Source organism: Anas platyrhynchos, chromosome 25, assembly GCF_047663525.1.
Source record: "Anas platyrhynchos isolate ZD024472 breed Pekin duck chromosome 25, IASCAAS_PekinDuck_T2T, whole genome shotgun sequence".
NCBI classification, from domain to species: Eukaryota; Metazoa; Chordata; class Aves; order Anseriformes; family Anatidae; genus Anas; species Anas platyrhynchos.
In genome coordinates this window covers 8,723,039-8,748,919 of record NC_092611.1, presented here as the reverse complement: position 1 = coordinate 8,748,919, position 25,881 = coordinate 8,723,039, and the positions used below count along the sequence as shown (strand labels likewise).

The following is a 25,881-nucleotide window of genomic DNA, read 5'->3' as shown; positions in this document are numbered from 1 at the left end:
AACACGGGGGGCAGCCCTTGGGCAGGCTTCACAGCCCATGGGGGTGTGGAGCCTGCCCAGAGCCTCTGGGGGCTGATCTGCAAATTGGCAAAAGGCCTGGGACACCAGACTTCTTCCCAACAGCAGCCCTGCATGTCTTGTAACTTTTTATTGGGACTGAGTGAAAGGGAAAGATCTCCCCTTCATTTTTCTGCCCCATTCCTGCCTGGTGGGGTGGCTGCTCTGCCCCCTGGCCACAACAGTCCCCTGTGCCTGAGGGCTTCCCCCTCCAGGGAGAAATGCAACCCCAGTGCTGCTCACCTGCTTTGGAAGGAAAGGCAGAGAATGCCTTAAAATAATGACAGGCCGTGGTAGCTCTGGCAAGTCAAGAAGTTATGGTTGGAATGCAATATTAATGATGAGGATGTGCCCGTTTGTAAAGCGGTCATCCCAAAAGCAGCTGGTACTATTTCCATGTTGGTCTCCCTGACTGTGTTATTGAGGTAATACTTTACCGTGAATTCTGGTAGCTGAGGGGCTGCTTTCTTAATGTATTGCGTGAAGATTTCTCCTATTTATAAGCAATAATTCCTTTCCTTCGCTTAACCACAGGCAGAGATGGGAAAATAATCAATGAAGTCAGAAGCAACATGTTTGTTATGTCTTTTACAAATGAAAAAAGGAATTAGACTGAGAAATAAAAGATCTTGGGAGCCCTGTAATTTTTAAAGCTTGTATTTAAAAATAACCCTGTCAGAGTGCTGCTGCTATCATTGCTCGTCTGCACCGGGCATTTGCTTCAGCCTCCACACAACTCAATATTTATACATGAGAAAGTAAATGTTTGGAAGATAAAAAATAAATCAGGTTAAAGTCCCGCTGCGGAAGCTGGGATTTGGTAACAGAGGAAGAAAGCTGCAGAGCAGAGCCAGCCTCCTACCGTGGGCAGTGCTGCAGAGCTGGGGAAGGGGCTGGAGTGCTCGGGATGCAGGGGGCCTCAGGCTTGTTTAGAAGAGGAGACTTGAGGGCCTGTTTCTCCAGATGTATAAGAGCATTTGGATCTGCTGAAACTGGACGCATTAGAGAAAAATTGATTTATTTTTTTTTGAAATGCATCCAGAGATCGGGGTGAGCAATGGCTGTGCCTCACCTGGCGGCCTGGAAGCAGGGGCTGCCCCTGCCCCTTGGATTCCCCTCATCTCTCTGCTGGGTTAAGCAGAAGTGTGGGTCCATTCCCCTGGTTCCTTCTGCTGGCATTTCCTGCTCAAAATCACTGTGGTGCACCACGTAAATCGTGAGTAAAACTTGGTGGTGATAACCTGCAACCTGCAGGGTGACCAGAGGGCGAGGGTCAGGCAGAGCTTGTTTTGCTTTGGAGTGTTGGTTCTCCTTTCCTCCCCTCCCCAGAATGTTAACCCTGGCCCCATGCAGGCCCCTGACATGATGCCACAAACACTTTTGGTGAGCACTCGCCCTCCAAACCCCTCCTTGTCACCCACATCCATCCTCCCAACGAGCAGCCAGACTTAGAGCCCAAGGGCTGAGACGGGCTCACTCCGGGCACTCTTCTCGGCTGCTTGGGGGTGGCATCGTCACAGCAGGGGCACACTGAGAGCATAGGGGACACGTACGGGGGCAGGCTGAGCTGCAAGGAGTTGTTTGCCTTCTCAGGCACATTGCGATGGGCTCTGCCCACGCTGCCCGGCGGGGAGCTATAGCAGCGGCAGGAAAGTGGGCGAGGGTTGAGTGCGGAGGTCTTTTTATTGCTTGCTTGTACTGGACCTGGAACAAACGGGTTGTAATCCTTCCTGATGGTCATTTCTGCTAGAGAAAAATAATTGGAGGGTCTTGCCTCCCCTTTTTTTCCCCCGCACGCAATCTGATACGCACTGCTAGAAAAGCGCTGGGAAGCCGGTACTGGCTGTGCCTCTGTCAGGGATAAGCAGAGCTGGAGTCTGGCTTGCAAAACACTCAGGGATCCTTTGGGAAGAAAGGCTGTGCGTAAATACCAAACTCAGTGTCTTATTATCTTCCTGGGCTGCTGTTCCTGTCCCCCCTGCCTCCGAGCGAGGCGTTTGGAGTCCTGTTTGTTTTGCTGCGGCTGGCACGCTTGGCTGTAACCGACAGCAATTTACAGAAGCCGCGAGTTTGGTTCACCCTATTCCGCGCTCATAAATTAATCTCCCAGGATTAGACTCTGTGTGCCGGTAACACTCCTGGGGCACTTTATTTACACATTAATAATAATAAGAATAATAAAAAGAGAAAAGCAGGACAAGTTCTGACAACTTTCAATAACGGTCTGAAATAAAAACAGGAGCTGGCTCCTTTGTGTCTGGAGGTAATGCTGTCCACTCAGTGCCAGGGGTTCAGCCTCCCCTTTCCAGGTACCTTTTTAAGACACCATTTTCTTTCTTTAAAGCAATGTCACCCAGGGGGGTGTCTGTCTGAGTAACCTGTGCCGATGCTTTGATTTCCTTGTTTGTTGTCACCGCTGCTATTCTATTCTTTAATTGTTGTGTTATTTTAGGATAGAAGTGCAGTTGGGGGATTTATTATTTATTGCTGTGTTGCCTATCAGACAATTCTCTCAAGTTGTTAAGTGTAAACCCAACTCTGTGCCGAGGAGATATCTTACAAGCGTAATATTGAGCTGCTGTGCTGTCAAAACAGAACTGCTCCCCAGCCCTTGCCCCATAAAACCGGAGACATTCCCTCACTGCGCTCCTCCTCCAGGGACAGGTACTTCACTTCTGCAGCATACCCTGGCAATCTGCTGGGGATTTATATTTTTGAATCAATGCCAGGGTTGAAAGGTTTTTGACACCCTGGGCTGCACCCTATGTCTGATGAATTGGCTTTGGTCCATTGGCAGCCGTCTCTCCGAGCACCGTGTTGGGCACCACAGGGGTGTGCAGTGATGCCCGGTGCTCCCTGCCCACACACCCCTCAGGTTGAGGCAAAGCTGAGGGAAGTAAAGGAAAGCCCCATTGGCACTGGGAAGGATTTATTTTCTTAGATGCTGAAAACTACAGAAAGAGCGAGGTGGGCAAGGAGGTGCAAGGCAAACCCGGGCATGGGGGTTTCCAGCGGGCTGATACGGGTGGGAGCTGAGGCTTCTCCAGGCGCTCCTCTCCGCTCTTCCTTCTTGGAGCCGTTCTGCTCATTCAGAGGGAAGAAGGTAGCATCAGCTCCTTGGCATTTGGAGATGCACTTAAACAGCCAGCAAAACACTGACAGCTGCCACCGCCATTTGGAAATGTTTGGGAGGGCTGGCAGTGGCGAGCAGGCGCCCGGCCAACATTTCTGTTTGCGCTTTCTGCTTTTCTGCGTGTGTGTGTGTGTGTTCCTTCCTGGAGCGGGAACATTTGAACATCTCCAAATGTGGAGGAATAATAAAAGGCAGGAAAGTAGTACTCCATTGACTGGGTTGCGAAAAAACAGGACTATTAATGCTAAGCTTCAGCCTGTGGAACACAGAAAATGGTATTAAAGGATTTGCTTTTCATGACCATAATTCAGAGTTAATGTACATTTGATGTTTAATGTATGAACCACAGGTGATTTCAAACTGGCATGGCCTTTTCTAAATAGTGTTTTAATCTTAGGTGTTTTTTTCTTTTTTTTTTTTTCTATTTTTTTTTTAAAGGTTCAGATACTCAGCCTGTCAGACAAGCAGAGAAAAAAAAATAAGGCAAAGCTAGGCATGAGAATCCAATGTGGGCAAAGGCTTTTGTTCAGTCTTTTATTGAGGTTTTACCTCTAATCTCTGCCTTTTTGATGCAATTTAAGATTAAGGAAATGAAAGGCAAGGCTGTCTGTGAATGGTTATACAAACAGGACAGCCGAGGGGTGCTTATAAGTCAGTTTTGTAAGAGGCTTTGGGCTGCTTTCCCCAGGAAAGGAGAAGGCAGAGGCTTGGCACGCGTGGCGGTGGAGGAGGGAGCAGGCGGGCACTGGGCTGGGGCTGATCCTGCCTGGATTTGTGAGCGAGTGGGCAGGGCAGGGGGAGCAGAGGAAGGAGAGCTGAAGACAACCTGGGAAAACAGTTCAGTGTGGTGGCAAGGTGTAGCACACAGCCTGCAGGGACTGTGGCATTCCTGCCTCTGGAGAGGGTTCGTGTGTGCGTGGTCGTGCTGCCTACCCTGGCCTGGCCCAGGAGCATTTGTGAGCACGTCCACACCAGCAGCTGCACAGCATCCTCCTGAACCTGGGTCCCAGTGAGCATGGGGATGGGGCTGCCTGGGCACAGCTCGGTCGAATATCCCACCCACATGTGGGAAGCTGTGGCTGATCCAAGCGGTGGTGCAGATGCTGGGCGAGACAGACCTTCCTCCTGGTCCAGAGGCACTTCTTGCCAGCTCGAGTCCTGTCCCTGATCAGCCTTTACGGATATTGTTCATGCTCTTTATCATGATAAAAACCATAAATTTCAGGCTCCGCGGGGAATAGAGCAGGCTCTCTGAACACAGGATCAGCCAGCTCATTTTTCCAGCAGGATCCCAGCAGCTCAGCAAACACAGGCTGGAATAAATCCATCTCTGTTTTGTCTGCACCATCTCCTCTGGAAACGTGTACTTGATGCCCTTTCTTGGGCTTCCCGTGCTGCAGAGCCCAACCTGCAGAGTCCAGCACCGGGAGCGCTCTGTCCTTGCTGCAGAACAGGGCTCGTTTGGTCTGCTCAGGGTCCTCAGCTCCTGCTGCAATGAGGAAAGGGTCTGGGGCTGCTTTGTTTCTTGGATGAACTGGAAAAATATTCCCATCCCCAGGCAAAAATCCATCGCCGCATGCAGTCAGGCAGCAACCGTATTTGTATTCACAGAAGGTGGATCCCTTAAAACACTCAGAAAACAGGGGGAAAAACAAGTTCCTGCCAGGAAAAACATCTCAAATAATCAAACCCCTTCACATGGCACTGGTGATAAATTGGCACTACTTATCCTGACGAGCTGAAAGGTCATGAGCAGACCTTACAAAATAATTATTAAATAACTTTGCCATTTGTTCAGGATCAGTTGCAACCTCATTACTGGGACTGGGAGATGATATCTCTGCATCCTGGGCACAGATCCAAAGAGGTCATTAGTAACAATTGTCCCAAATTTTGCAAGGGGAGGAAAGATTTATCTTCAATTAACACATGTAACTTTCCAGGCTTTTGTCTTTCTGGTAAACAATCTGTGAGGAGTCTGGAGACATATCTTCTATCATTATATTATATGTATTTCAGTAGCCTTGAAGGGGGCGAAGGGCAGAGTCAGAAAGAAATGTTCTGTCATTGCAAAGCTTTAAGCTCAGCAAAGAATAAAGAGCCATAAATTAAAACCTCCTTAGTCCACAGGACTTCTTGCCTTACCTACAGTGAGCTGCATTGATCATAGGTGCTCATTTATATCCACATCAAGCCTTTGGGTGCATGTTCATGTCACCGAGGTGACCTGCAGCTCCTAAGGGCTCTGAGATGAGTGGGGAGCCCCTCGCCCCCGCTCCTGAGAGCCCCCGCAGCCAGCGCTGGCTCCTCTCTCCTCCCACCCGCAGCCCTCCTGCATGCCAGCGGCATTATCAGCCCAAGGCAGAATATTTCTTTAAACTTGAAATGAGTTTTGTTGATCAAAAAGTGGCAAATGGGAATGCGTCCAACAAGGGTGGGTTGCTGCAAGTTAAACAAACAAAGATTTCTACAGCCCAGTGCAAGCTCATTAATATTTCCAGACAAATTAAACACTACTTGAGGCTTTGGCAAAAAAAAGGCAAAATTTTCATCGAGCCTTTCCCCCCAGCTTGTCAACCACCTCTAATTATTCAGGCAACTATGAGTAAAGCCCAACTAGTTCATCCTTACATCTTGTCTGTAGCTAGTCAAAATTAAATGGAAAGTGAACTCTGCACCCGTGAGACTTCTTGGAACAGAATTTGCTCTTTTTTAAGCTGCTCCCCCACTGGATGATTTCTCCCATGCATTACTAGGCTTACAAGCTCACAATTCAGGAGCAAGTGGAAGCTGTCTGTAAACCATTCCGCATTAACAATTTTAAAGAAATCCACGAATGATAAACACACAAAGACAATAAGTTCAGGCTCCAGTTAAAGGAGGATTTAAGCCTGAACGAGTGCATGTTAATAACTGAGCGTGTGTGCTCTGAGGCTGACTTTGAACTCAATTCCCCTGACTTTGCTGGGCCTTTCTGATGCTCCTCAGTCATCTTGGGTTTCCCCGTGCTCCCCCGTCGGAGCCCTGGCAGCTACGCTACACCAGCACTGGGAGCGGAGCACGGTGTCGGTGGTAATGGGATCAGCCAGCAAGATCCATTAGTCTAACAGTTTGCCCTTCGCTTTTGTTGTGCTGAAAATTTAATTGGCTGCTGATTCAAAGAAGAAAAATCCTTCCTCTTTACTTTAATCTGGCAGTCACTTTTGTCCTCCCGGGACTTCAGCACTGGCCACTGATTCCTCGAGGACAATCAAAATGGTCTTAGAAGAATTTCCAATACCTTATATTCCTGATGCACTTTATTAGAAAGTGTATGTCATGCTGCAGCTGAGAGACAGCAGGACTCACGTCCCAGGATTCAGCTCCCAGAGGAGCGAAGAGCAGCTCAATAGCTCGCCCTTATAGTTATCCAAGTGGATTGGAAGCTGATTGAAAACGCTCAACGCAGCCGTCCAGCCGGGGCTGGAGCTCTGCTCTGCTCCCACGGGCATGTGCTTGCACAGCCGGCTGCCTGCTGCTGCTGGGGGCCAGTCCCATGCCCCAGCCAGGGAAAGCAGTGACTAACCAGGGGCTGGAGGAAGCTCCTGTCCCCCTCCTTCCAAAAAAACAAGGATCATAGCCCTGAGCTGGGGCTCCAGAGGGACCCAGAATGCACTCGAATGGCAGTGGCTTGTGATTTCCTTCAGTCCTTGCTGCATGGACCCAGCGTGTGTGCTAGGGCTGGGAGGTACAAGTGAGAGCCCCAGCCTGATCGTGGGGACGTGCTGAATGTGAATCGCAGTTCTAGTGCCTGAGGAAATAAAGGAAGGAGAAGCCACTGAGCCTGTTGTTCTCCTGCAGCACCAGGGTTCAGCTCTGACCCAGCTGAAGTAACTGACAGCATCAATTATTTAATGCCCATATGGTGTCCTATGCAAAATACACTGATGCCCTGAGTCTGTTTCTGATACGTGAGTAATTGTTATCCAGTAGATGAGTTTCTTCTCAGCAATATTAAAGAAAACTGGGCAGGCTCTGGAACTGTCAGTTTAACAGAAAGATTTTAACCTGTTCCCAGGCCAACACATCCTATCACTGCATGCTGGCTGCATTCAGGACTGAGCTGCAAACACACCAACATCACAAAAAATAGGGCTGGATGCTCATCCCAAAGGGCCACCTTATCTGTCCCCTGCCTCCAGGGCATGACCAGTCCCACCTAAACCCTTCCTGGCAGATGCTTCTCCAATCTGTTCCCTGAAAAGAGAATTTTCCATGCTCTCCCTGGGCGATCCATCCCAAGACTTAACTAGCCGTGCCATTAGAGGCATTCGCTGGGTGCTTGCTCTTTTCAAAGCTTTTACTAGCTTTGCCATTAGAAGTGTGTTTCTGATGTCTAACATGAATGCTCCTTGCTGCAGTTTATGTTTATCTTGTCATCCTCATAGTGAACATGAAAAACTGTTTATTCTCTTCCTTTTTGGAGCTTTCCTTTAAATGTTTGAAGCCTGCTTTCACGTCTCCCCTCATCTTTCTTCTATAGAATACGCAAACTGACTTTTTCCTCAACTTTCATCATGTATCACTGTTTTAAAATCTCTGATTGCTCTTGTTGCTTTTCCCCTGAACCTTCTCCAGTTGGCTCACACCTTCGCTGATGTGTGAAGCCTGAAATTGGACACAGTATTTGTAACCGAGCTTTAACAGAAGCACAGTGTGCAGCTTTCTGTGCCTTGCAGGATCCTCTCCTGTGCATGCACACAGCACCAATCCCTTAATGCTCTCCTTCCAAAGCTGGGATCTCGTGGAAGGTGGTGGACACAGCTTCTGAGCTGCTCCTCTCCCGCAGCTGGTGCTCATCCAGGACCCTTTCTGGGTTTTTTGCTCTCCTTGAGCTACCCCACAAGCTGTGTTCTCGTGGAGCCAGGCAGGGGAGCGGAGCTGGGAAGTTTTCGTAGCCCTGAGCTAAACGCCCTTCAGCCGTGACAGCAGCACACAGCGTTCACGCTGACTGTGCCTTTTTTTTTGCCTAATTGACAAAAAAAGCAGCAGTGGCCCCTCCTTTTTGTTCGTGTCAACAGCACACAGCAATGGTTTATCACACTTCCCCGGCAAAGCTGCTTGCCTCGCAAGCTATAGGGGAAATGTGAAGTCGTGGGTAGAACAGCAAATGAAGCCTCTCCCGATCATCGGCAATGCAGAGAAAAGCTGATGTTTAACTTTCTGGAGCTTTTCCCCTGGAGCAGCTCAGTGTGGGGGCAAAGAGAAAGTGGGGAGCGGGGAGGAAGAGAGAGACTCAGGAAAGTGGCAGAAGAAACGCGCCACCAGAGCTTTCATTTAAATAAAGAGCAAAGTAACATTGTGCACCATTGATTACACATTTTTTCTGACTGTTGTGACATTTGCAGGAAGGCTAATTTATTCAAGCATGGAAATCTTTAAAAACTTAATTAAGTTATTTCTGCTATTTCCATGCCTTATTGTTTCGACTTCACATTTAACTTTTATTTCTGGATAATTTTTTCTTTATTTTTTATTTTTTTAAACTAGGAGGGGAAGAAATTGAAGGAAAGAGGAAGGTCCTGTGGTGACCCCAGTTTCTCCCTTTTGTGACTGCTGCCTGGGGACCTGTTCCCCAGGAGATGGGCTCTGGCTTTTGGTGGCCTGCAGGTGGGTGCCTGGGCATAGGGCCATGATGCAGAGTGTGAGAGGAGGATCTGCTCCTCCTGGCTGGCTGCAGGCAGGAGACCCCTGTGCCCCCCTCCCGGCCCTCCTTGGGGCCAGGAGCTCCCACAGGCACCCACACCGACCCTTCTTTCCCCAGGGACAGAGCTTTGCTGAGCCCAGCGCTGCTCTGGGAGGGCACGAGGCACTGCCAGCAAGCCAAAACGCTGCGTTAATAAAGTTTCTGTCAGTAAATTCACTAATTAAGGCTCACAGATGGAGCTGTAAGGAATGCTTGTGGTGAAACCCAGGAAGTGTGAAAATTGCCCGCTTTCGGATGCATGCGGCAAGTCTGGAAAAAAAAGATGAGAAAAACCTTCAGGAGTTTCAAGAAGTGTCACCTGCATCTGAGGAGCTGGGGTGAGAGCAGAGGCCGGGCAGGAGCGTTGCAGTTTCTCAATGAACCAGTGCTTGGGCAGGTGATACGGCCGTGGTTTTACAGCAAAGCTATGGGGGAGCAAGGCTTGAAGCGAGGCCAGCTTCTGAAGTCCCAGCTTAGCACCCTAATCACCAGGTCTCCTTGTCCGTGACAGCAAAGCTGTATGCAAGGAGGAATTGCTACCGCTATTAAAAACACCAGAGCCATAAAGAGCTCCAGCCGTAAAAGACAAAGTGCTATAAACCATCCCAGCGGCAGCAGTTGGGGCTGTGGGAAGAGAGCAATCCCCTTGCTGTCCAACATTTGCCGAGCATTAGACTAATTTCCCTGGGGGCTGCAGACGAGACGTTCAGTATTCTCGCTATACCTCTGTGTATTATTTTTAAGCCGTTAATCTCCGCCTCATATTCTGACTCAAGAACCTTCACAGGAGAAATGGATGGCGTGCCTCCCCCAAACAGCACGACAATGCACAGCCGTGCTGGCTGCACCACGCCAATGGGAGTTGCTCTCAGCTGCTTTTTTCCCCTTTTCATTCCAGCAGGCACTGGTTAGAGGGGATGTGCATGTCCCCACTGTGTGTGGCCAGGGTTTCCCACTGCCCACCAGCAGTGGTGGCTGCAGCAGGGCTGTGCTGGGCACCTTCAGCTGGCACAAAGGGAAGGGACGTGCTCCGTGCCCCCTTCTGCTGCTGCAGGCTGTGGCCACAGGTCCCAGCGCTGCAGAGGTCCGTAATGGTTGTTGCTGGCCAGAGAGAACCAAAGGGAGCCACAGGTTGCAGGGAGCTGCGCTGCACTCAGCAGGAAGCAAATCTACTTTCTTCTCTGCTGTAGCATTTCTTTATTTCCTCCCTCTGTAGCTAAGGCAACATTTGTATTTGTCAGCCTATGGCTATCCTTTGCATATGGAATACATTTGCTTTGGGTGTTTGCCATTAACATTTTCATTTCTGTTTAGTGTCAGGAGTTTTCGATTACTGGCCGTGCAGAGCAGTGAGCTTTTGTTTTCATGCTCTCTTTGTTTTCATTTCCACATGCCGTCCGAGTAAATTACAGGACGGGAGCCCTGCCCTAGGGAGCGAAGGGAGAAATCTAGTTACCAAACTATATTTGGATTTGGCTGTTCTCCGGCGGCCGCTGGCTTGCGGGGTCTGGGTTTATCCAAGATCATATTGTACTTCAATGAACAAGCAGAAAAAGCAGAGACTGAACAAATCCCTTGTCCTGAGTGTCACCCCTCGTCCCTCTCTGCACTCCCATCCTCAGTGGCACGTGCCCCGAGGGGGCACCACGCTCGGTGCAGGGGGCCAGGGGCACCAGGACGGGTCCGTGGCAGCCCCAGGACAAGGACCTTCTCCTCTTCCTTATTCCAGTCCTGCTTTACCTCTCCCTTGCTTTATGTCTCCACTTTATAACTTAACTCCATGAAGTCAAGTACAGATAAAATTGCTTTATCCAGTAAAGAAATGAGGACCGAGTAAATGCACATCCTGACTGAAACAGCAAGCTCCATATTTCTGAAGTGCTGCTTCCCTAAAATATAATTAAGCCATAATGTTTAGAAGCGAGCAGTTGAAAGAGCAATAAATGGCTGCCAGGTCAGGTAAACACCAGAGCAAAAGCGAAGTGTTTAGCAAAGCTGAAAGCCCTTTATTGTGTGTATACGACGTGCTCCTGAACATTATTGCATTACCCAGGCTGTCACCAGAAAGTGAGCAGCGAACCAGGCGTGAGAAGCAGCCGTGGGGTGCAGTCTGCTCATCTTCAGCCCAAGTCCCCTCTCTGCACAGACCCGACCCCTCCTCAGCTTTGTTTTTACCCCACGTAACAACCCCAAGGAATGGGCATCCTCATTAACAGCTCACCTGCAGCACACACTGATAACCCATGGGCAAAGCCTTCACAGTGCTTCCGTGACAGAGCTGTGGTAGCAGGGCTGTGAAATTAATTTGTCTTAGCACAGCACCCAGGGACCCTTGGAGGGCCTCAGAGCCTGAGCATGTTTACCCACAGGGCCAGGCTTTCCAAAGGATTAAGGATGGGGAAAGTCGTGTCTGACTATGGCCTTTCTGCTCTGAAGCACCATACTTTTGAAAAACATCCTGGTAATAATCAGCAGCTGCAGGAACACGCTGTGTGGATGTGTTTCTACCTTGCATCCCCTCCAACCATGCTCCTTTGCTGCCGCTGAGGCCAGGCCAGCACAGCTCCAGACCTCACCAGAAAGCTGAAAAATTGCAGGAAGTTGCAGTGCTTAAGGAACAGATGCTTAAGCTCAGAATTTTTAGAAAGGTTATCCTGGTCATTGTGCAAGCAAATTAATCCCCCTGTGATCAAGGCAGGTTTCCCCTTCCCCATTCCCTTTTCCTCTTTCTGTTAGCTGGTTAAAAAAAAAATGAAAAAAAAAATGAAGGGAAAAAAAAAAAAGAAAACATTTAATATTTCCCACTGACCTGCAGATCTGCTTTGAACATCTAAAAATGCCCTCATTGTGCTGCTTCTCCTAAACAGCTATCATCTGAATTGCTCGCCGCTGCCTGCCAGCCCCGCTCCAGCTCCCATCAATGTCACACGCCCCGTCTCTCTGCTCTCCAGCCTTCACGCCTGCAATGCATCTGCAATGGCAAGGTCTATAACACAGCCCATGATATTAAGGATGCTCGTGCCACAAATGAGCAGGCCAGAATCTGTGCTCGCACTCCCAGAAAAAAAAGCTCGGAGGTAGGACAAAAGCTGTTGCAGCTTCCTTAACCAGAGGCTGCTCCAAGGGGGTGTGTTTTGGGGGGAGCCTGGAGCCCCGTGGGGCTGCTCCCCATGCAGCTGGGCGGTGGGAGCTGGTGGTCCCTCTGCTCCAGAGCTGCTGCTTAACCAGAGACATCTCTGAGGCTGCTCGGTTCCAGGCCAGGTCAGAGCTGCAGTTAGCCCCTGCCGTGCTTTCTGCATGTTGGTGTGCCTGTAATTTATGAAAGAATTTAATTGTTTGGAAGGCAGTCTGTATCCAGCAGAATATATCGCAGTACATCACTGATTTCAAATGCAGTAAAATTTGACTGGTTTCATATAGGGCTAAATATTTTTTAAGTAATGCAACATCTCTTTTTAAATCAGTGTGACAAACATTTTATGGCATATGTAACACAGGCATGACAAAATATACTGTCCTTTCTTGTAGCTAAATTTCAGAAGGCACTGGGCAAACTCCAGCTCAGCAAGGAGAAATGAGGCAAATAAATCCAGCAGCTGTTTAATAACCGGACACACATCGCCTCGAACAGGCACCCAGCCTCACACCCTCACAAAGCAACCACATCCCAGGCAGTCCCCATGGCAAACACACCTACCCACGTGCCCAGCCCCACGATTAACACCTGGACACTAATTACAGGTATGATCTCTTTTTTGTGCGCTACCAGGAGCATTTGTGCACCCTGCCCCAACGTACCACCCGCAGAGCATCCATCCCAAGAACATGGTACGAGGTGCAAGCCTTCGCCCACCCCTGGACAGACAGAGATGGTGCAAGGAAAGGACATCTCAGGAGCCATCCTGATTGCTGCAGCAAACGGGGATATCAAGGAGAAGGCATGAAGATTGTCCTCTGATGACTGTAAGAGCACGCAGTGCAAGGAAAAAGTTGCAAGATTGCAAAACTGTGGAGTTTTGCAACTGCACCAAATGCTGTTAACCTCTGATTTAGAGTCTGGGTTTCCTTTGATTTAAAATAATTTTAAAGGTTTCTGCACTCCGGCAATCTAATTACCCAAAAGATTTCTGTTAGACTTTTTTTTCTGCCCCTTTATTTCTAAAGAGGTCTTTCTAAGAATGCCACTAGGTTAGAGTCATTATGGCATATAATGCAAACAGGGCCATTTATTGTATTTTTATGAGGGTAATACTGCACCATCTAATAAATTTTACAGGAAGGATTCAATACAGAAAATGCTGAGATTCAGCCACAGCAGGGTCAGCCAATGTTAGCTCTAATTTCAGATGAAAGTAGTTAAGGGAGGAAAATATGTATTTTTTTTTTTTATTCTTACAGTTTGGAAGTGGTAGGGAAGGATGGAAACTAAGGAAAAATCAAGTGAATACAAAGACTATTGAAAGAGCAGATACAAATGAACTGGCTCAAAGAGAAGAAGAAATTCCCAAGCTGCCCATGCAAATGCTTCATCTTAACAGATTTTGAAAACATTTGCTTTCTCCCTCATCAGTTTGAATTTCTTTGTGAGGTCTGAAAACACTAGCTTGTGTTTGGCCGTGGGACAGGAATTTTATGCCAAGAAGAAACGCATGGTTTGTGGTGGAGAGATGCAAGAATCCCCCCATGGTGTTAGAGCCATGGGAAGCCTTTCCCACCCAGGCTCAGCCTCCAATCTCCATGGCCACAGGACCTTTGGGGTGCTTGGGGAGCCCCAGCACTTGTGTGGCCTTGCACGGAGCTGAGTCTCTCCTTCCCGAAGAGCTCGGGCTGCCTCTCTGCCCATGGAAAGCAGCAGGCCAATTTGCACTTGGTTTTGCAGCTCTGTTTCTCTTAATCAGTTCATTACAGCAAGTCGGGGAATCAATGAAAACAGGTTATTGATCAGAAATTCATAAGTTAAAATTGTGTTGCTAGTACTAGTTCATTTCTCAATGGCAGAGACAAATCTATACCTCCCCTCCTCTGGAAAAACCTCAGCCAGTGCAATTTTTAATAGCTTTCTTCAAATGCTGCTAGCACACCCCGGCAATAAGAAAGCACTTGAGGCAGCTCGGCTGCCGCACACCGCAGGCAGAAGGGCTCAGGCTCCTGGCTGGGACAATTTCCCTGCCCAGCTCCGGACATTTAGCACAGAACACAGCCCAGCAGCTTGGAGATGTGCCCACGTGCACAAGGTGCTGCAGTAAAACATGTGCAAGGCCTGCAGCTCTGATGAAGCCCAAGGACTTTGGGGCTGTTGTTGGCACTGCGGGACAGCGGAGCTTCAGGGAGAGCCCCAGCAAGGCTCATCCAGATGTGCAGAGCTGCTGGAAGGGTTCGTGGTGCTGAGGTGTCGGGGTGGGTGTGCGCGGTGCTATGTGGGATGCAGCAAGTGCAGCTCTCGCCCGTCTGCGTCAGCTCCTGGGCGGGCAGGCTGCAGTGCCGCCGCTGCACGAGGCTCTGACAGCTAATCTGATCCTTCATGCTTCTCTTGTTCTCCCCGCTCGCCACTGATAGACAAAAATTCCCAGCAAATGACTGGTTTCATGGGCTGTTTCCTCTGCTGTCAATAGCGGGAATTGAGAACTGTCATCACTGCCCCTCCCCACAAAACAAACAGTTCAATTACTTATTGCCGCCGCTTCCAGAGCTAATTGTACTGCTAATTTATTTATTTATTTATTTGTTTGTTTGTTTATTTATTTATTTATTTTCCTTGGAGCAGTGTTACTTTTTTGCACACCGATGTCTTTAGTCTCTTTAAGGGTTTTATAAAGAATATTTCATCAAGCATGATTCAGGAACGAACTCAGTGAGATGACATTTCCTTTCCAATTTTCTGTTTATATTATCGGAGAGGGGATTGCTGGAAGCCCGGGGCTGTTGCTGCTAACCTGATTCATTCCATACACACAGACAGGACCGAACGCAGACAAATTTTACTGTATTGGCCAGTGTCTATACGTAATGATAACAATAATACGTTTTATCTATCTCCTGTGAAGCTCAAGAGGAGTTTTCCCAGTAAGTTCAACAGAAAGATGATCAAGCTACTACTTAAATTCTAGCCGGAGAACCTCAGATTACTTTTCTTCCACCATTTCATATTCTTACAGCGCTGGTGATGTGAGGGCAATATTCCTGCTCTTCGTTTTGATTAGTTTTTGTGTCTGCGACAGAGACGGGAGCAGCATCTAGGATCCTCGTGCATCCCTTACATGAAGCCAACTGGGGAGAGTCTCACGCTTTCTCCTACAGCTTGAAGCAGGCTGTGCTGCTGAAATGCAAGCCCTCTTTCTCCAGAGTGCCGATTTGACAGCTGCTGCTGGATTTACAAAGGTTAAGGCTGATTTTCCATTCTGGCCAGATGGGTTAATGCTCTCCCTGACCGAGAGCGCAGCCAGCCCGTGGCACAGCCGGCGCTGGAAGGGCTGGGGGTGCAAGGCTGGGAGCCCAGCACCGCCAGCTGAGGTGCTGAGCAGCTCCGAGCTGCAAACGGGATGGGAGGCGAAGAGTTGCAGGGAGACAGCTCTCGGGGTGAGCTTGCAGAGAGATTACAGTGGAGGATGTTTTTACCAGAGGCCCCTCCAAGGCTTCCTGCAAGTTGAAAGGAAAGCTAAATTAGAGGGCTTTATTCTTCATGTCTTTTTAACCATTTCGCTCATGGTACCAGACAGAGAACAAAGGAACCAGTTGCTGGCAGCCTCACCAGCACAGAAAAACCGGCTGCAGAGTCCTCGTTGGCAACAGGGTGTTTGCTAGATGTGTGGTGAGCAACGTCTTTAAGAGGGGTATTATAATCAGCCGTGGTGCAGCTGAGAGCTGGGATCTGGGGCTGTGACGAGGCGTCCTGCAGTGAGGCTGCAGCGCTGGATGCGGGGAGGGTTTGGGCTGGGGGCTGCACAGCTCCTGCAAACCTTCCCCTGCACACACAGGGCTTGGCGGAGCAGGAGGAGGCTTCTGCATCCATCCGAGTCCCGTCGATGACAGCTTTCCCCTGGGAGCCAGCTTGCCTCCCACACAGGATGGAGGCAGGCAGCAGTATGACCCTTGGTCTGAGTGCTTGGCACGGGAATATCAAACCCCGTCTGTGTGAAAACATCACCCCAGCCACCGGCCTGGTGCTGCTATTAAACACTTCCATTTACAGAAGCTCTCCTTCTTCTGGCTTTTTCGGAATGATGATAAATCTTCCCGCTTAAAATGCACCCCGAAGAATGACAACATCAATCATTTATTAACTGGGATTAGTTTACAAGCTTTCTAACCCCTTCCTTGCGAGGAGTGCCTTCTGACTGCTGGAAAAGAGATGTAGCCAAGGAGCCTCTGCTCTTTTCCATGTGCTCTGTCTCCCGCTCATCCTGCACCCACCTTTCCCCCCAGACTGGACCCTTCCTTGCCCGTTGCTTTGCCTGTCTTGAGGTCTCAGCACAAAGCCACCCCTTTCCTTCACCTGGCAAGAAATGAGGTATGTGATTCTGCTCTAATTTCCCCAGTATTAGGAGTGAAGTGGGAGCTTCTGTCAGGCCAATTCTCTTTCCGGATTCTTTACAATGAAATGCAGCAACAAGGGAAACATAATACTTCATTATACTACAATACAGCGAGCAATTTACATGCTTCTCTCTCTCTCTCTCTTTTTTTTTTTTTTAATTGTGCCTGTGCACCTGAAGGTGGGAAGGAGCTGTAAAAATAAACAAACACGCATTTATCCCAAAGTCCTGCTCCAAAGCACCAGGGTCGCTGTGGTCGGTGCCCTCACCCTGACTCCAGCTTGGGATGGGAGAAGCCCCAGAGCTTTGTGTTAGAAGCCGTTTTTTTTGTGTTAGCTCAGATGGGATCTCAGAGCACTGCAGCTCTGGTTCTTTTTCTGCCTCTCCTCTGCTCCTTCTTCTCAGCAGGATGCTCCAGTTTGGGCGTGTTGTCAGCTCCTGCCTGGTCTCTGCCAACCCCAAATGAACCGCTCCTTATCCAGAATATGGCCAGTGATTCAGCGGCAGTGGTAGGATCTTGTGTCTCACATTAAATCAATGGAACTTCCTTGCATTGACAGGCCCTTGCCACTTAAGTAGACAAGAAACGGGTACGAATGGATGCTGCAGGTTCCTCCCGACTGTGAGGCATAAATCTCAAGGGAACGGCAGCAGAAAGGTGAAAAACTGCTGGAAACACAGCGCAGGATTCAGGATTTATTTGGAGTTTTTCTTCTACATGTGAATGACAAAATGATAGCAGCCTTCTTCCTGCCAAGGGTTAGCAATTAGTATGGCAAAAGGAAAAGGTAATTTGATGGTGAGTTTGGCAAAGAGCTCTTACGCATGCCTTGATGTTGCACTGCAACAATAATGTATAAAATCACCTTTGACAAGGCATCGCACCCTGGCAATCCTTCAGGAGATTTTTTGCTTAAATAAGAGCCAGGCAAGGGCTCCGCCACGGAGAATGCTTGCTGCTTGGCCGTGACAGGCGAGGTCCCGCTTAAGCACGCTGCACATTTTAAAAGTTTGTAAGCATTCTTGTGACAGTATAAAAATGGTTGGAGGGCATCAGATGCTAGGATAATGAGGTTGGTATAATTAGCCTTGATGGATAGGTAACGAGATAGAGAAGCATGGATGGGAATTAATAGATTAAACAGCCAGATTAACTACTACTGTTTAAAGAGTGACTCCTGACCCAGCCCTCCAGCTGCAAGTGATCTGTCTCAGCTAGCTCTGCTATAAAGCTGCAAGGCAGGGCAGCCCACCCCTTTCTCTTGTAGGTTGGTTGTGTCTTATTGGAAGAAGGAATGCTAAAGTCATTACATCCCCTTCCCTCCCGTTCCAAGGGGAGCCAGGCTGTGCTGCTGTGAGTAGAAATGTCATTTCTGAAATGTAATTTGGCTGGAGAACGCTGCAGGACAGCAGCAGCTGTAGAGGCAAATCCAAATAATGCTCAGCACTGTAATTGTGTATGTTTAAAAAAAAAAGAGAGAGAGAAAGAAAGAAAAGGGAGAGAGAGAGTGGTCTCCTCTCCTCTGCTGGGTATTACAGATGTAGCTGTCATCCTATTTCCTTCACTGAGTGGTTGTAGGTGTTCGGTGCTGATACTCCTGGGTGTTGTACAGAGATTGGAATATAATTTCTGATGCACAGAGGTCAAGCTGCGTGGCTGTACAGGCGAGCCGTAGGTCTGACAAGGACTTAGCGAGCTCAGAGCCTGATCCAAGTCCCTCAACGGGGATGGCTGGGCTGGCTCGGATGATGCCTAGGAGGTGATGGGACTAAGATCCCTCCGGTCCCTTGTCCTTCCCTGCTGGAAAATGCTGCAGTGGGCTCACGTGCAGGTTGTCCTTGTGCACTCCTCACCTGCTGCCCCCCCCAAATAACCTCTCTGTGGCCTGCCATGCAGACTGCATCACCTGTGAATGACCAATTCTAGCTGCACGCTAAAGTTCTGTTAAATCACTTAAGTTGCTTTGCAGCAGAAATATAATATTGTTTTACTGTGCCCTAAATTAGATGGTGTGCTTTATATAGACATTAATCAATACATGAAAGAGACACCATTAGGGAAGACAGAGTTCTTAGCTTTTAAATGAACTCTTTGCTGTGTTACATCCCAGATTGTGAAAATTGAAATCAATTTATCAATCTAATTTTCTTTTCACAATTTATGCTTTTATTTTTCAATTCACTCTAATCAGGCAGCTGAGCTAAAGAGCAACAGCTTCTGCGTGCAGTCAATGTCTTCTTCCAGGTTTGCTGTGAATTCACAGTAGGCTGCTCCTGTTTGTGGCAGGGGATATGCTCTATTAGATGGGATACAAAAGTGATGTTCTCTTGTGCTGTGTGATCATTAGAGTTTCTGTGTTCTCTTCATTGTAATGGTGAATTATCCCACTCCAGTAACGTCATCCAACTTTCCTAAATTATTAATCCTTTTCAACAGGCTATGGGAGCCTTCCACTTTGTTTCCTATGCTACTTTGCAGCAAATAAACAGTGGTTGCAGAGATGGCTGTATTTCAGCAGCAATAGAAGATCTCGGTAGATCTTCTCATCCTTCACGGGAGGTACTCTGAGGTTTGGTTAACTTGTGCTTGTGAAGCAGCCAGAGCCTCTGAAGGATGGGATTGCTGCAAAGAAGTGCAAAGCGTTCCTATTATAGACCGAATATTTCCTTTCAAACATATTAGCCAGGTAATCCCCAATGGTGTTTTGCCATTCTGCACTGTTCCAGCTCTCGGTTTCTTCAGGTAGTAAATGCTTCCTGTTTCTAACAAGCTGGGAATCTGATGAAAGCATAGAGAAAACAACCAAGCAGCAGAAGAAACAAACTGTGCAGAAAGCACTATATTGCTCCTATAGGGTATCTTCAAGTTTGCCTCATAATGATCTGGCAGCTGTGAATCTATACAAACTAGCAATGTTCCAAAGGGCTGTAATTATTAATCTGCTAACGCAGACACAATATACTCAGCCTTCCTCTCATCCTCTCCTAGGAATGGAAAATAATGCTGTAGTGGCAATTACCTTAATGCAATTATCTCAAATGTGAAATTTCATAACAACGCTTCATGTCCTGGTTTTTAGAGAACGGTAAGGAAGCAGGGGCTCTCCCAGAGCTGCTGCGCTGCTCTGCTTCAGCGTTTCATCCCGTCAACCCACACGTCCTCATCTCCTGCTGCTGCAGGGAGCAGACTCGGACAGCAGCAGCAGGCAAAGAGGTGCAGAGCTGCTCCACGTCGGTCTGGCCAGCGCTCATCCCTCCCAGCCAGCGTTTCAGCTCCCGAGCAGAGCTCGGTGCCACGGGTGTTAGCAGAGCTGTGTTCTGAATAAGGATTCCTGAGATCAGATGGCATCATATGAGCAGTCGAGGCAGAGCTCACCCCAAAAACTGAATCAACGTAGCTTAGGTGAATTTGTCTTGCTTAGACACAGCTCTTTGTAGCCCTTACCGAGGATAAGGAAAATATAGGAAGCCATCCTTATGGTAATCCCTGGGTTAATGGTAAGCATTAACGAAGCGATTCCTCCAGCCTGCAGAACCCATAGCAACCAGTCATTAAGGACACTCAGCGTGAGGATCCAAGCTAAAGAAAGAAAGTTCCTTGAAACACTTGCACACGCACATACCAATCAGACAAGAAAATGTTCTGCAATTTCTCCAGGACAGACTTGAAGACTATTGCAGTGGCCCCATCTCTGAGGAAGGAAGGAACTAATTGCAAAAGGATTTTAAAAAGAAAGATTGTAACTAGCCCCAAACAGTGAAATGGATTTTACTTCCTCTGCTCTGATAAATATTTAATTATCAAATGTAATGCGAGGATTGGGTTTTGTTCTTGGTTGTTTTGATAGGCTTTTGTTTGTTTTTATACATACATTTATTTATTTATATTCTGCATTTCCATTGCGACTGACATTCTTGTGTGGCATCTTCAGGCTGATATCTCTTATAATTAGATGGAATTGTCTTTTCATAACGCTAATCTGAACTGACTAATTACTCAATGAATATTTAGCTCCTTGCACAGGCAAACAGTAAGCAGGGAAGCAGCCCTCGCCGCCTGCCTGGTTCCCAGCTAACTCCGCCGAGAGCACGGAAGGGCCGGGGGTGCTGGGTCAAGGTGTGGGTGGTGCTGGGTGCCCCCCTGCTGGAGCAGCACCCCGAGACCTCTGCAGAGCTCAGCATCTTGCCTCATCGCTCTCGTGGCCTCTTTTCCTCTTTTCCTCTTCCCTCCTGGTAGAATCCTGCATGATTCTTAGCATTTCATTTTTAAAAATCTCATCCCGAGGATGTAATTGCTTGAAAACGTTTATTTACTTAAGGGACTCTTTACTGAAAACTCCAGGCTCTTGACTACTAATATCATACATTTACGTAATTGTGTAATTAGAAATCAAATGACGAATGTTTATTTAGGCTCCATTTTTCACTCATGCCTCCAGTTCTCCCTGTTCCAAGTGCGGCACACTGCTCCGGGCTGATTTCTGCTCTTCTGTGCTCTTGAGCACATGGCCTTTTGCAATATCACCCTCTCTCCAGCTCAGCAACCTTGCGAATGCCCACACTTAATTCCTCCCTGGCCTCTACTCAAGGCTGATGAATTATTACTCATGCAAAATCTCATTAAAATCATTGAGAATTTGCACAAATGAAGCACCCCAGGATCTGGCAGAACAGCCCTACTCTGCTGCCTCACGGAGTCAGTATTAGAGCCGCATCCTTAGCCAACGTACATCACCATCGATGTATGCTGCTGGCTCTAACTAACCCCTGCTCCATCCCACATAAACGGCAGTCTTCTTGTATCTCATTTCGTGCAGCAGAATTTTTCCCAGCAGGATTGATAACAATATAGCCTCGTAAATAATGTTCCCCAATGGGATGCTGTATTGGTGTCTGGCTATTAATGGTTGTGTATTTTTCTTCATAATGTTCAACTGCCTTATTTATGATTAATGGGGCTCACTGTCTTTCTAAGGAGTAGTAGAATGGTTATTACTGGCTGGTTTGTTTTTTTAATATATATTCTTTTTTCAAATTGAAGTGTTTGTTACTGTTAAAGCCCTCTACTGCTAAAGGCGTCCTTAAAAGCAAAATGGGAATGTTTGTTTTTCAGTCTCTGGCCATGTGTGACACTTCACACGTACAGCTTGTTCCTGCAAAGGTGACTCCCTCCCCCTGTGTGCCTGCTGCATCCCTGGCATTCCCTTCTCGAACACAAAATGCTCTCAAAATGCATCAGCTTTGGGGGAGCCCGAGTGTTGTAAAGCTTCAGCTTCAGTCAGCTGTGCCTCTCACTGCATGAAGGTCTCTATATCTGGCATTTGATGGCCCCAACCTTATAAGTAGCCATAAAAATGTAAGGGCAACTGCACCTTAAGGTATTGTTTCCACATCATCTCTCCCTGATACATGCAGGCACGTTGCTGTGTGTTAGCAGCCGGTCCTGGCTGGGGATAAATGACTGGCATCGGTTGCAATAAGTGGTACTGAAGGGAGATTTAAAGGTCTTCCCATCTTCAGTCTTTACTATAAGCTGTTTTGATGAGCACCCTCGATTACATCATTCAGAGCATCTGGGCCGAAGCTTCTGCAGCTACAGGCTGTGGGTCTGGGTGCTAGGTGGGCACCCCGTGGTGCTGGATGTGGGGAGGGAAGGGAGGTCCCCAGCACACACAGCTCCCACTGGGGAGGGTGCTGGAGCTGGTAGGTATGCCTGATGTTGGCTTTCATTGTTTTGTGAGTCCCACTGAAACTACATCCACCGGTTAGGGATGCTGAAAGTGCAGGGGAATAAAACTCCTAATTTAAAACGGCCCCCAAAAATGCCTTTTGGCAGCTTTACTGTGTGGCACGCACAAGAAAAGGAACAGATGCAGTTTAAGTTTCTGCTGCACACTGAGGCCACTTTGATAATTCTGTTGATAGCTTACAAAAGGTGCGGTGACAGGAGGTTTGTTTTCACTGAGTGAGAGCGAGGTGTGCTGCGGGGCCTTTTTGGGACCCGCCTGGATGCGTGCCTGAGCTCACTGGCACCACAAGGCTTTCCTTGGAGCCCGGCGAGTAGGAGGAGGTCTGTGCCTGCAGGGAAACTTGGCCTGTGCATTTCCGTGGTGGAAAACTCAAGAGATTGTGTTAACACCAAGAGTGATGTTAACAGCCCTGCTGACTCCATATCCATGTCAGTGTGAGAACGGGGAGCTCGGTGTCCATCTCAGCCCCAATCCGCACCAGCTTGGCTTTGGCTGAGGAAGGCCACAGGAGCTCCCAGCTGTAAGTGCTGGCTGCGACTCTGCTACTGAAATAATGAGATAACCCCAGCAAAACCAGTGGCAACCCTGCCAGCATCCCAGTGCCGTGTCCCCCTGCCCAGCAGATGGGTCCCCGCCGTCCAGATGTTGTCACCAGGAAGTCCTGTCAGGGGTTGCTGGCCAGGGTCTCGTTCTCGCCTGTCAGACTTGACATCTTCAGTGTATAATTAAATGCCAGGACGCGAGCAGCAGAGCAGGTGCATGCTAATGAGGAGATCAATTTTAATTATGATTTTAATTAAACACCCAATCCGGTAGGAAATATGACAAGCAGGCTAGAAATGCAAAATTTATAACGAGGAAAAAGAATGGCAAGAGAAAGGAGACAGAAACAAGGAGCGTGCACCAGCAGAGTGCTGGGGACGGCGCTGCGGCAAGGCGAGGTGGGGATGTCCTGGGGGAGCTGGGTGGGTGCCCAGGGGCAGGACAGACCCGGGCAGGCTGTGCCTTCCCAGGAGCCTTGCTGCAAGCAGGTCACTGCCAGGAGTTCTCCAGGCAGTGCAAGGCATGGATGAAGCCCCTCCGGTTCCCCTTTGTAAAGCATTTGCAGTTGCACTGACCCATCTAAGTGTTTGTTTACTGCAAGTGCACAAAACATGTCAGATGAAGGATAGGTTGGTAGTGGAGAGCCGGGGCTGAAATTGAGGGCATCTTGGTCCATTCCCTCCCTAACCAAGCCTGCGTCCTTCCCCAGTCTCTGCTCACAGAGGAGGGCTGGCAGCACCTGGCTGCCCCTGGGCTGCGAGCCCCTCGGGGTGGGCTGTGGCTGCGAGTGAATTGCTCTGCTCGGCGGGATGCTCTCAGCACAATCAGACGACAAAAAAAGAAGATGGAATTGTCTTACTGTTGCTGTAACTTGATGAAGAAAGCCTGATGCTCAAAAAAAAAAAAAAAAAGGGTAATGTTCTGCTGTTGTTTTTTCCATCCCCATTCCCTGCAGGCCCTATACAAACCCAGCGGGCGGGCTGGGCAGCCCCCTGCCAGAACCCTCTTGGCGGGGGCAGGTGGTGCCTTTGCTGCCTGCTCAGCGGAGGCTCGGTAGCTGGATGTGTGGCACTGGAAGCTGGGGATGATGCGACTGCTCCTCTGTTTAAAAACAGATGTGTCGATTTAGGCTCCGTGGCAAAACACAGGAGGAGGGGGAAATCGGCTCGATGGAAGCCAGCTGAGAGAGGAACAAAACGGAGAGGAGAGCCAGGGACTTGTGTGCTCGGGTAAACAATGGGGTGTGCAACCACACAGCAAAAATAAGCTATAAAGGGAATTACCACTAAATGGAGATCTTTGGCGAGATGCTTCACAGAGGCCCGTGTCACAGGGGGCTGCGGTTTTGGATCACGGATCAGAGGGAACCTTTAGGATCCCTCAGTGCACAGCCCAGTATGTCTGACTGCTCTGAATTAAGTCCTATGTGACCCAGGGCATGCTGTGAGAGAGCAAATTCATCCCTGATTTCAAGTTTCCCCAGAGCAGGGAATCCCCCACTGTTCCCGCAGTTGATAATTTTCACTGCATTGCTCATCCAAATCCGTCTGGCTCCAGCTCTCAACATGTTGCCTTTGCAATAGCATGCCTTTAACCCGGAGATTTGTGAGCCACTTCAGGCAGGTTTTTCTCTCCCCAGCATGGGCACAGGTAGACTGGAGTCAGCTCGTTCTGTCACTCCTGTCTCACCGTGTGTGCCCATTGAGCCCCTGAGGCACGGAGGAGGGTGGTGGCCCCCCAGCTTGGTGCCATCCCCACGGGACAGCGGCACGGTCCCACGGAAGGACAGGAGGCACGGCACGCTCTGCTGGCACAAGGCCCAGGGAAAGGAAAGACCTCGGTAAGTGCCGACTGTCTCGTCAGCTAATCAGAATGGAATGCTCCCGATTATGTATTTAACGTGAGTACAGATGCTGGGAGCGTGGTTTTTAAGCTCATCAGTTATCTGAACTTAACCCTGGGCCCCGTCCCTCCCTCTAGTCTCCCCCTGACTCTGCGGAGATATTGATTTTGCTGTTTTTCACTATTACATATTATAAATTGACTTCAGCAACCCTTTTCCCTAACTAATGAGGCCATTAGTGATAGGGCGTGGGCGGACAGGCGGCTAACCCGAGATCAATCAGACGGGGTATCAGTCTGTGCTGCGAGACAGCCACAGGCGTGGGCCCCACAGAATGCAGTGCAGATGGTACCCGTGCCCTGTACCCATACCCCGTACCCATACCCGCTGCCTCCCCTGGCCACGTCCCTAAGGGATGCTGCATGGAGCTGTGCGAGCACTGGGAAGCCAAAGGGCTTGATGTGTAGGTGCGGATGCCGTAAGGAATTTGAGGTGGCTGCCTGGGAGCGTGCCATTTCCCACTGCTGCTCTGCAATTCTCTGCACCTTTCCGTGCGGTTTGGCTCCTGGCCTCGGTGTCTGAATTAGGGTGAATTATGAGGAGCTGTGATTGGAGCCATTTGGTTGCAACAAGCCCCGCTCCCGACCTTCCCCGAAACAAGAAGGCTCAGAGGCAGCCCCGGCGGGGAGAAAGCAGCGTCCTTCCGCAGCCCCGACCAGCCACTCCCCTGCCGGGCCCGGCTTTTGTTTGCTGGCTTGAAGCTTGCTTTGTGGATTTCTCCCTCCCGTTTAATTAGCTGCTTTGAGAGCTCAGGCAGAAACCGAAAAGCACTGGCCTGTGTTTTTTACGTAGCATGAGAGCCTCCCTGCATTTTTACCTTTCACCCTCTGGAAATGTCAGAGCAGCAGGGAATCCATGCTGCTTTGTTGCCTCTACTGTTTTAATAACTTTATGGCTCGCAGTCCTCCGGTGGCCTGTTCTGCCCACCTCCCTCTCGGAAGAGGAGAGCGCGCAGGGAGATAACAGCCCATCTGATGTAGAGGAGGCAGGGAACAGGAGCACCACATATATCTTTAACCCTGTGCGTCGGTTGGGTCATTTCATTTAGGCAGGAAGGTATTTTCTGCCGGCTGAGCAGCGGAGTCCCGTGCACTTTTCACACGTTGGCCCAGTAAATCATTCTGGCCCGATAAAAATGAAAGGGACGGTTAGTTACTTATCTGGGTCTCAATTTAAAAGCCCGCAGTTAAGGGGGGAGCGGGTGTGTGAGGAGGGAGGGGGCTGGCGGGGAGCGGGGC

General features: G+C 49.0%; 3 long non-coding RNA genes across 3 annotated transcripts in view; 2 read left to right on the top strand and 1 right to left on the bottom strand.

Moving 5' to 3' along the window:
- The first annotated feature begins 910 nt into the window (after window positions 1-910).
- Window positions 911-25,881, top strand: part of LOC106018618 (uncharacterized) — a 27,679-nt gene continuing 2,708 nt past the window's right edge. Inside the window, exon 1 of the long non-coding RNA XR_011804891.1 lies at window positions 911-1,273. This is a non-coding gene — a long non-coding RNA (uncharacterized lncRNA). The remainder of the gene's footprint in view (window positions 1,274-25,881) is intronic.
- LOC110353596 (uncharacterized) lies at window positions 16,693-20,332 on the top strand. Its single transcript, XR_002404304.4, has 2 exons — window positions 16,693-17,801; window positions 19,528-20,332. It is a non-coding gene; the product is annotated as an uncharacterized lncRNA (long non-coding RNA).
- LOC110353597 (uncharacterized) overlaps window positions 22,935-25,881 on the bottom strand; it is a 5,177-nt gene continuing 2,230 nt past the window's right edge. Inside the window, exon 3 of the long non-coding RNA XR_002404307.4 lies at window positions 22,935-25,764. This is a non-coding gene — a long non-coding RNA (uncharacterized lncRNA). The remainder of the gene's footprint in view (window positions 25,765-25,881) is intronic.